At 52.2% G+C, this 9,322-nt stretch overlaps 1 protein-coding gene across 2 annotated transcripts in view; it reads left to right on the top strand.

Moving 5' to 3' along the window:
• LOC106817522 (peregrin-like) overlaps positions 1-9,322 on the top strand; it is a 28,220-nt gene that overhangs the window by 14,316 nt on the left and 4,582 nt on the right. The window lies entirely within an intron of this gene.

Below are 9,322 nucleotides of genomic sequence, written 5' to 3'. Positions count from 1 at the left end.
ATGCATACGCCATGCCGTGTTCGTTTTGTATTTACAACCAGGAAAAGTGCTTTCGTTGAAATAAATTGCATTTCATGCCTGGGTTTAAAAGCGCTTCTTCTATTAATGCAAATGGAGAGCCATCTAAAAATAATTAACTAATAATATTTTTTTAATCTGTTGGTTGAATTATGTATTTTTCAAATGTATGAGACTTTCAAATTCATTAAAGCATCCATTTCATACACAGAAAAATATAACCGCGAAGCTTCCGGAATCTCTTTCTTCTGCCACGCTCCAGGCATTCGCTCCGGTTTTTCGACGGTGATTACTCATTTATGTGAGATGCTTGTATCATTTCATATTCATGGTTTATTGTTCCTTTTTGTGACAACTTGAAGAGATTCAAGGAGTCTCAATACAATCGGCTTCAGAATAGCTGTAGAATGCAAAGAAACTCCCACCATTTTTTTAAATAATCTTCTGGGGAGCATGGGGCTGTCCCCGGACGCGAAATTTTTTTTCCCACTTGCCCAGTTCGGACCACACGCGAATCAGCCGCACTTCATTCACTCGTCTTCCTCGAAGCAGACAATGCTAAATGAGATACCACTATCCCTAACCCTAACCCGTAACCCGGTACCCGAACCGAGACCCGAACTATATCCAACCCATATAGTCATATACGAACCATATATTACAAACACTATCTATGGTGCGTCCGGATCTCAAGTGGGGAAAAGGAATTCGCTCCCAGACCCCCCTAGTGCTGCAGCGAGCTCCTGCGGTGCTTGCTTTGCTAGCTCTGTCTCGCAGGATGCGCAAACACCCTTGTGCAATTCGATTATGCGCGTTTTTTCCCCAAACTGGCCATTTACTCGTTGTCTAATTTCCCTCAGAAGAAAACCTGCATTAATACTGTTGCGTATATTCTGTTGGGGCATAATCGTTCGATTTCTTAATATTTCGTTTATTTAGTGACAGAAGTTTGGGAAAGGCCAAGATCCTTTAAGGCTTATTTGGAACGTTGTTACTAGCCTATCAATGCGCCCAGCGGCTGTCATTATTTAGCTCTGCTAAATGGGTGAGACTAGCATACGTATAATTAACTTCATATGAGGCTAAACGCGCCCCGTCGTTTTCGCGGCTAACGGCTGGGGGTCGTTCTAACTGCACTGTACACGACAGCTGATTGCATCAAGAGTTAATATATACCTAGAGTGTACAACGGAAAAAACAGGAAAAATTAGTGCTATTTTACGAGCAACATTGTATTCTACTTTGCCTGCGAGTCTAGAATAATTTATGGTATATATGCTTAGGGGCAGAATTGTCTTTGCCTCTCTAAAAACAAGACCAACACTTGTCAATGACGATACTCCTAGGCTGAAGATATTGCTCACTAAACCTCCCCTCCCACATGCGCTCAAGCCGCGCTCGTACGCCCGGGTAGCTCACCAACGCTACACGCCCTAAGGCGTTGCTTCGTGAAAGTGCGGATATTTCCGTGATGACTTTTATGACATGAAGCGTGATTCGGTTATTAGGTGATTTCGGTGGGGCATGGCCTATGCCTTATCTCCCATTATCTATTTCCTAGCCTGGCTAATGCCCATCATGATGGAGCCTGCGCAATGTGTTTCTTAATTAAGCTCTACACGGCACCAGCTTAACTAATATTGCGTGTAGTAAGAGGTACCAAATTTGGGCATGGTGACATCAATTATGTAGTGCTCCAAGCGGTGACGGAAATGGATAGCCAAAATGCTTAGGGGCGTTAGGGGGTTGGCTGATCTTATGTGGATTCGAGGCGCACGTGAGGCCTGGGCGAGGGAAGTGTACGAGTCCAATATCTCTGCCGTAGAGTATCGTATTGACAAGCGGTTGGTCTTGCTTTTTTAATTTAGAAGAGCGAAAGAATTTCTGCTTAATGCAATACCATAGAAATTATTCTAGACTCGGCAGGCCAAAGTAAATAATCATGTCGTGAAATAGCACCATTTTCGCCGTTTTTTCCGTTGTACACTCTAAGTATTATTTAGCTCTGATTGCTTGCTGGTAAGGCTGAGACTTCAGTAGAACCGTGTTTGTAGTGCAGGCCATTTCAGGCGACATAGAGTACTACACTTCTGACTGGTACTGTGTTGAGCTTTCACTTTTCATATTGCCGAGTTAGCGCTTGAAAAAGGCAGAATTTCCAATAATTTTGAGTCGTTTGACTCAAAAAGCATGGCCTAAGCAACTTCTTTGCTTCCGTTCGAATATAGGTAAGGCAAGTGTAGTACATGTTAAAACCAGTGAAAAAGTATCGTATGCCAAGTTTTTGCAGATTTTTAGTTTATGAATAGCAAGAGTTTTTTCAGGGTGTGCACAATCACTGCTTGTCTGATAGTAAAATCAAAGTACGATGTCTAAAACAGGGACTGTTTCGACTGTTTCGCATCTATCTACCGCCTGCATTGCATGTGAGCCATGTATTTCCTCTACGCGACTCCCTCTGCCCTGCATTCTCGTGCGTGTGACCCCCGTGTGACCTCGTGTTCGCTCTTCAATCGTGGTTAGGCTCGCAACGTTTGCCATGCAGGCTGCAGGTGCAGAAAAGGGGCCGATGCCGCCTAGTCCTGGCGCCGTGTTCATCAAGGCGTCGTCTGCAGAGCACGGAACGCCTGAAGCGGCAGTCGCGTGAACGGCGTGCCGCTGGCCTCACGCCGCCTGCAAGAGCAGACCCACCAGCAGCGCAAAGAGCAGGTAACCCTTACCGCGTCAGGCGTCTTGCACGGCTGGCTGTGCTTTTGTTTTTTTTATTGTCTTCTCGTTTTGGGCTAATGATTCCGTGTTCGTTGTCGCTTTCATGCGTAAGACCTCTGCGTGTTATGTGCGGCGCTCAGGCGTTGGCGATGGTCAGGAAGGCGGCTCGTCAGCATCTGATTATATCTTCGCCTCATTTTGGGGGCAAGAGGGCTGAGGGGTATGGACGGCCATGCACAATCGAATTTGGCCATGGCCTTTTTGAAAATATATTCTCATAACCAAAAAACGTTCGGTCTTTGTTATCAAAAGACTTATATTTTGGTAGACACTTTAGCACGATTCAAAAATGGTTTGACCAAAACCGTGAAAACTGGTTTAGCAAAAATTAGGCGCAGCAGCATTGTTACAATGCCATGTGAAATGTTATCGGGGATCAATCTGTGCCCTTATGGATTGTTTCAAGCCACGATCGGGCTCTCTAGTGTCGGATTATCCAGATGTGTCGTGCTGCCGCGCGTTATAGAGGGCGCTTTCCTTCCCGGTGCGTGCGGCGATGTCCGCGACAGAATCACAATGATCACATTTTGCTGTATTGCCAGCTGTGTGTGTTGCTGTGCAGTCGTGCGTGTGCGTGTGCGTGGTGGCGTGTGCGTGTGCGTGGTGCTGTGTGTACGCTTGTACGTACGTGCGAATGCCGTACGTACGGCGTGGTGTGTATGGGGGGTGTGTAACGTACGTGTGTGTGTGTACGTACGTGCGTTGGTGTACGTACGTTGCGTGTGTGTACGTACGATGCATGCGTACGTACTCGCGTGTTACGTACGTGTGTGAGTAACGTACTATGTCGTGTGTGTGTGCTGATGTAAGCGCAGGCGGTCATGCGTGTGTTCGTAGCGTGCGTGCGTACGTCACTGCGCGCGTACGTACGTTGCATGCGTTGTGTGTGCGTGTACTTGACTCTTCATGGTGCCCTCGTGTGACGCCGTCTGTAAGATTCCTGGCACGTCGTACATGTGGCATCACGAGTAACCTCTGTTTGATGTGAATTACTTGCTGTTTCAATACGCGTGCGCACATGTTTGCTTGTTTTCATCTCGGCGTTTGACATGATTTCTCTGTACGCTCATGTGGCATACGTGTTGGCACATTAGCGTGTTACGCCTTGCCACCATTTAGTTGGCTTCTGTTATGCCTGGTTTGTTATGCCCTGGTTTCGGTCGCATGGCCTTGTGTGCACCCCATTATCAGCAGCGCGTAGATAGAGCATACGCAAAGAAGTGGGGGGGCGGGTGGGTGGAGCACGTGGCGCGTGTAAGGCGTCGCGCGTGTAAGCGTACGCGCGTGTGCGACGTGGGCGGGGTGTGTGGAGCAGCTGTGGTGTGCGAGCGTGTGTGGTCGCGAGCGCGCGTGGTGAGCTCGCGTGTGCTTCGAGCGCGCGTTCGTGTACGTGCGTTCGTGTGCGAGCCCGTGCGGTGTGCGAGCGCGCGTCTCGGTGACGTGGCGTTCGTGAGTGCGAGCGCGGGGTGGTGAGCGTGCGGTGCGAGCGCGCGTTCATGTGACGTTCGTTCGGTGTGCGAGCGCGCGTGGTGATGGTGTGCGTGTGTGGAGCGAGCGTGCGGCCGTGTTTGGTGAGCGCCCGGTGTGTGAGCGCTGGGGCCTGTGAAGCGGCGCTGTGTGTGAGCCGCTGGCGTGGCTGCGTGTGTGAGCGTGGCGTGTGTCGAGGCAGGTGCGTGTGCGAGGCTGTGTTGACGGGGCGGTGTCTGGGCGGCGGGTTGGGAGCGGCGCGTGCGTGTTGAAGCGCCGGTGCTCGTGAGGCAGCCGGGGGCGTGGTGGTCAGCGCGCGTGGCGCGCTGTGGGCGCGCGGCTGTTGTGAGCGTTGCGTCGACTGGTGAACGCGAGCTGTCCGTGGTCGAGCGTGCGGTGCGTGCCGGCGGTCGTGAGCGAGCGGTGTCGTGAGCGCGCGACTGCGGGCGTCGTTTGAGCGCGCGTGAGTGTAGGGCGGCGCGTGTGTGGCGCAGCGTGCGTCGTAGTGAGCGAGCGCGTGCGTCTGTGGAGCCGCGCCGTGCGTGGTTGAGCGTGGCGGGGTGTGTGAGCGTGCGGATGTGTGGGCGGCGCGAAGGTGGAGCGTGCGTGTTGACGCCGCGGGGCTGTGTGGGAGCGCGGCGGCGGCGTGCGTGTTCGGCGCGGGCGTGTATGAGCGCGCGTGCGGCGTTCCGGGCGATGTGACAGCGGCGTCAGTGTGTGAGCCGCACGTAGTGCGAAGCGTCGGGTGTGCCGAGCCGCGTTTGTGCGGCGGCGCGTGTGTGCGATCGGTGCCGCTGTGTGGAGCGCTGCGACTAGGTTTCACTACATAAATGCGTTTCACGGTAGCTTGCCTGGCCGTCATTCGCCGAGGCTTCGGTTGACGCATGTGAGAGGCTTGTTTCTCTCTCTCTCGCTGGCTGCCAGGCCTGGTATGCCTGGCCTACTGGGAGGAGGCTATTGTAATGCGATGAGGCAGTGATTCGTGGTGTGAGGCGTGGATGCTATTGATTCGGGACGTACAGCGGCCGCGTCGGCGTGATGACACGGTAGTGCGAGATTCTTCTACTGCTGGCTATACTGCGCCTATACCTACGGTGCGACGCCTGGCCCGGCGGATGTCATGCCAACACATGCGGCCATTCATGTCTGCGCGGAGAGGAAATCACAGAATTGTTGCTGTGGGTGTGGGTAGTGCGTGCGTGCGTCGCGTGTGTGAGAGGGGCGGTGTGTGTGTCGTTGTGGGCGTGTGTTGGGGGGTGCGTGGGTGTGTTGCGGGGGCGGTGTGTTGTGTTGGCGGTCGCGTGCGTGCGGGTGCGTTTGCCGTGCGGTGCGTTGCTGTCGCGTGCGCGGTCATGTGTTGGGTTGGTGGTGTTGTGTATTGTGTGGGCTGTGGTGTGTGCGTGCATGTTTGTGGGTCGTGCCGTGTGGTTTTGTACGTGTGCGTGTGTCTGGTGTGTGTTGCAGGAGCGCGTGTGTCTGCTGTTCGTGCTGCGTGTGGTGCTGTGCTGGTGCGTGGTGCTGGTCGTGCAGGTGGCTGTGCATGGCCGTGGCGGTGCTGGGGTGTTGATGCATGCCGCGCGCGCGCCGGGTGGTGTGTGTGTGTTGTGTGTCGTGTGTGTCTGTATGTACGGTGGTGCGGGCATGCGTGCTGGGCGTGCCGTTGCGTGCATGGAGCTGCTGTTGGGTCGTGACGTAAGTGCGCCGTCGCACGCACGCTGCAGAAATTTGCGGTTCTAACCATGCTAGGTGTCTAAGGCGTTGCTAGGTGGGGAAGCCCAGGCCCAGTATGGGCAGCGTGGTGAGGTTTGTATGTGGCATCACCTACCCCGCCCTGCTCCACCTTTGCCCCACCGCTGGCCCTGGCTTTCCCAGCCCTGGCTTCCCCCAGCCCTGGCCTCCCCCAGCCCTGGCTTCCCCCAGCCCTGGCCTTCCCCAGCCCTGGCTTCCCCCAGCCCTGGCTTCCCCCAGCCCTGGTCTCCCCCAGCCCTGGCTTCCCCCAGCCCTGGTCAGGGTTGTAGGTCTCGAGGTCGGTCTTGGCCTCAAGACCGGCCTCGAGACCGTTTTCCTTGGTCTCAGTCTTGGTCTAGGCCTTGGAGTGCAATGACTCGGACTCGGACTCAGACTCGAGCCGTCCGGACTCGAGAAGTCGGGTCGAGGCCGGCTCGAGGCCACTACATACATAGTACCAAGAGTACATAATAGAGATTATGTACTCTTGATAGTACACAACTGTACATATTGTAACATGCAGTTTACAAGAATTTAAAACTAAAACTCCTAGGTTTTCTAGATACACGGCCTAATCTTGTAACGTTTTCAATGGCTCGATTAAGATTCTTGTCCCTTTGGTTTGAATCTGCTGTCACTTCGTCCCTTTGCGCTTTTTCTACCACTTCTTTCTCTTCTTCTACCACTTCGAAGGTACTAGCCTTCTCTCATTTGGTTCAACAAGCCGTGTCATTCTCGTAAAACACAAATGGATCCGTTACCTTGACACATTTCGTATGACTCGTGTCTCTGTGTTTTCGGCTGACTATACACTTTCGAATGTCTACGATGCACTGTTGCGATTCCTAATCGACAAAATGATGACTTGCACGTAAGTCGTCGTTTTCCTAAGTCGACACAAATATCCTGGTCCCAAAAGTGTCGACTTAAGGCCAAGACACACTGCAGCGACAACGACCGACCGTAACGACAAACGACTTTTCAGAAAATTAGAAACTATTGTTTCCTATGAGCCATTGCACACTGACGCGACGACGACCGGCGACAACCTCGACGACAAAAATATTTAGAAACGTTTCTATTTCCCAGCGACTTTCGCCGGCGACAATTTACAAATGGCCAATCACAGCCATTTCCATCGGCACGTGGCATCGCCATTACGTCATAAAATTATAAACCAATGCTAGCCAGGAAGTAGACTGGTCCCCAGCGCTAAACTCGCACCGCCTGTCAGAAACAGTGGGGCCGCGAACCCATCTAACCAAAACGTGCAAGGCTACAGTCAGCCGTCAGACGTTCGTATAATATGCTGCGTATATATTACTTTATTATATTATCGTTATACATAGAGCGTTTTTACAGCAATTTATTTAAAAGCAGCAGCAGGAGTTTTTTGCCGTTTGTTCATGTGTGCCACTGGCACTGGCACTGTGGTGAGGTCTGGGTGAACTTTGTCGTTACGGTCGGTCGCTGTCGCTGCAGTGTGTCTTGGCTTTTATGCAAGTTTCACTGTACTTTCTATTTCATGCAAACAAGTGACAGATCCAGGGGGCAGGAGACACCCCCCCCCACATTTTTTAACAAACACATACATAGAAGTGAGTGGCCTGTCGGTCTGTGCCCCTTTTTTTTTCTAGGGCGAGAGTTTATGAGAGGTGATTTGTTGTTCTTGTGTAGGTGATGTGACAGCAGTGGTGCGGCGAGCAAAGGAACAGAGATAAGATAAGACATGTGAAAAATGTTTTCGCCTTGGGCATTGTCTTGCTGCAGGGAGGGCTCACCCGATTGACTAACTTGCTGTGATACTACGTCAGCAACGCAGCCTTATATGACCGGCGGCAATTGATGTTAGCGGTAGCTGAGTGGGGCGGAGGCGTCGGGAGGAGAGCGTGTCACAACCCTCTGCATATTGCATTAGATAAGCAGCACTACCGGCCCCACAGAATGTGGGCGCTTGCTGCGTGAAGTCCGCACTCCGCTGCAGCGATGACTTGATTGTTCTAACGTCTCCAGTGAGCTAGTTAACACGGTGCGCCCCTGTTTTCGCCCCACATTCGCCACTGGGAAGCCTTACGCGCTCCGTGAAATATTTGCAGTCGCATGTCTGCAGGCAGCGCGCCAAGTTAACAGTTTGTCGTGATCTCGTGCGTGTGGGCAGGTGCGCCAGAAGCGAGGCAGGCCTCGCAACCTGTTGCCGCCGCCGATACGTGTCTGTGCAGGTTATATTGATGTTTCGTGTTGTTTCCCCCACTGCTGCCATCTCTAGCTGAGTCGCTCGAGGATTGCCGCTAAGTGCGGCGAAGGTCAAGTAGGCGAGTAAGCTTTGGTGTGCATCTGCCTGAAGTGCATGGGCTGTTTGACCGTATCCAACTGTCACCAATCCACTGCGTTGGCCATGATCGGCTTCCTGAACTGACAGGGATGGGAGCGCGGGCGGAGCACGTGGGAGGTAGGTGCTTTAAAGTAATAGGAAGGGGAGGGGTAATGCGTTTGAGAAGAGGTAGATGAGAGGTACATATGGATGAGGGAATGAGGAGTATTCTTATCTAGAATGGGTAGAGAGGTTGTCATCTTATGGGATGGGGTAGCAGAGGCGTCCTTATGGATTGGGGAGGTGTTCCTTGGAAGAAGGGGTAGAGGAGGTGTCACTCTGTAGGGAAGGGGGTAGAGGAGCCGTGTTCCACTTAGGGAAAGGGGTAGAGGAGGTGTCACTTATGGGATAATGGGTAGAGGAGGTGTTTACTTGTATTGGAGGTTGATGCAATATCGCTTAAGGAGGAGGTAATAGGGGCAAGGGATACTTCAGAGGAGGAGGGGTAAGAGGCAGGGATCACTTGAGCGAGGAGGTTGGTCAAGACTGGCATGGCATACGCCCTTCGTACATCTCTAGGCAATAGCCACGCCGACAATGCTAGCATATTTTTTAAGTGGGCGGAGCTTCGGGGAAATCCACGAATGGAGATTTGTAAACAGGCGTTGATTTGAAATGGGTAACCTGGGCCACAAGTCCGCGTACATTTCGTATCACTATTTTAATCCAATTTCAATGAATGAATCTGTCGGATTTTTAATATTCTTTGCCAACTTTTATTAGTCCAGGAATGTTATTTACATAGGATAGCGAGTACACGGGTGGCTGCTGTAAAACTTGTAGATAAAAAATGTTGACAGAGATTGTAACGGAAATCTACTTGTGGCAACGTGGTGAATGGAGCCGGAGCGAGAGCCAGCCAATCTGTCGTGGAGTTTGGTGAGTAGTCCTAGGGTCACTTGGGAGGAGGCATTAATGGGTATGTGATCCTTGACGGTAAAGGGGCTGGGGGGGGGGGGGACCGTAATT

The sequence above is a fragment of the Priapulus caudatus genome, unplaced genomic scaffold, assembly GCF_000485595.1.
Source record: "Priapulus caudatus unplaced genomic scaffold, Priapulus_caudatus-5.0.1 Scaffold1754, whole genome shotgun sequence".
Taxonomy (NCBI): domain Eukaryota; kingdom Metazoa; phylum Priapulida; class Priapulimorpha; order Priapulimorphida; family Priapulidae; genus Priapulus; species Priapulus caudatus.
Note: the sequence above shows the minus strand (reverse complement) of the source record. Positions and strands in the feature narration are given on the sequence as shown.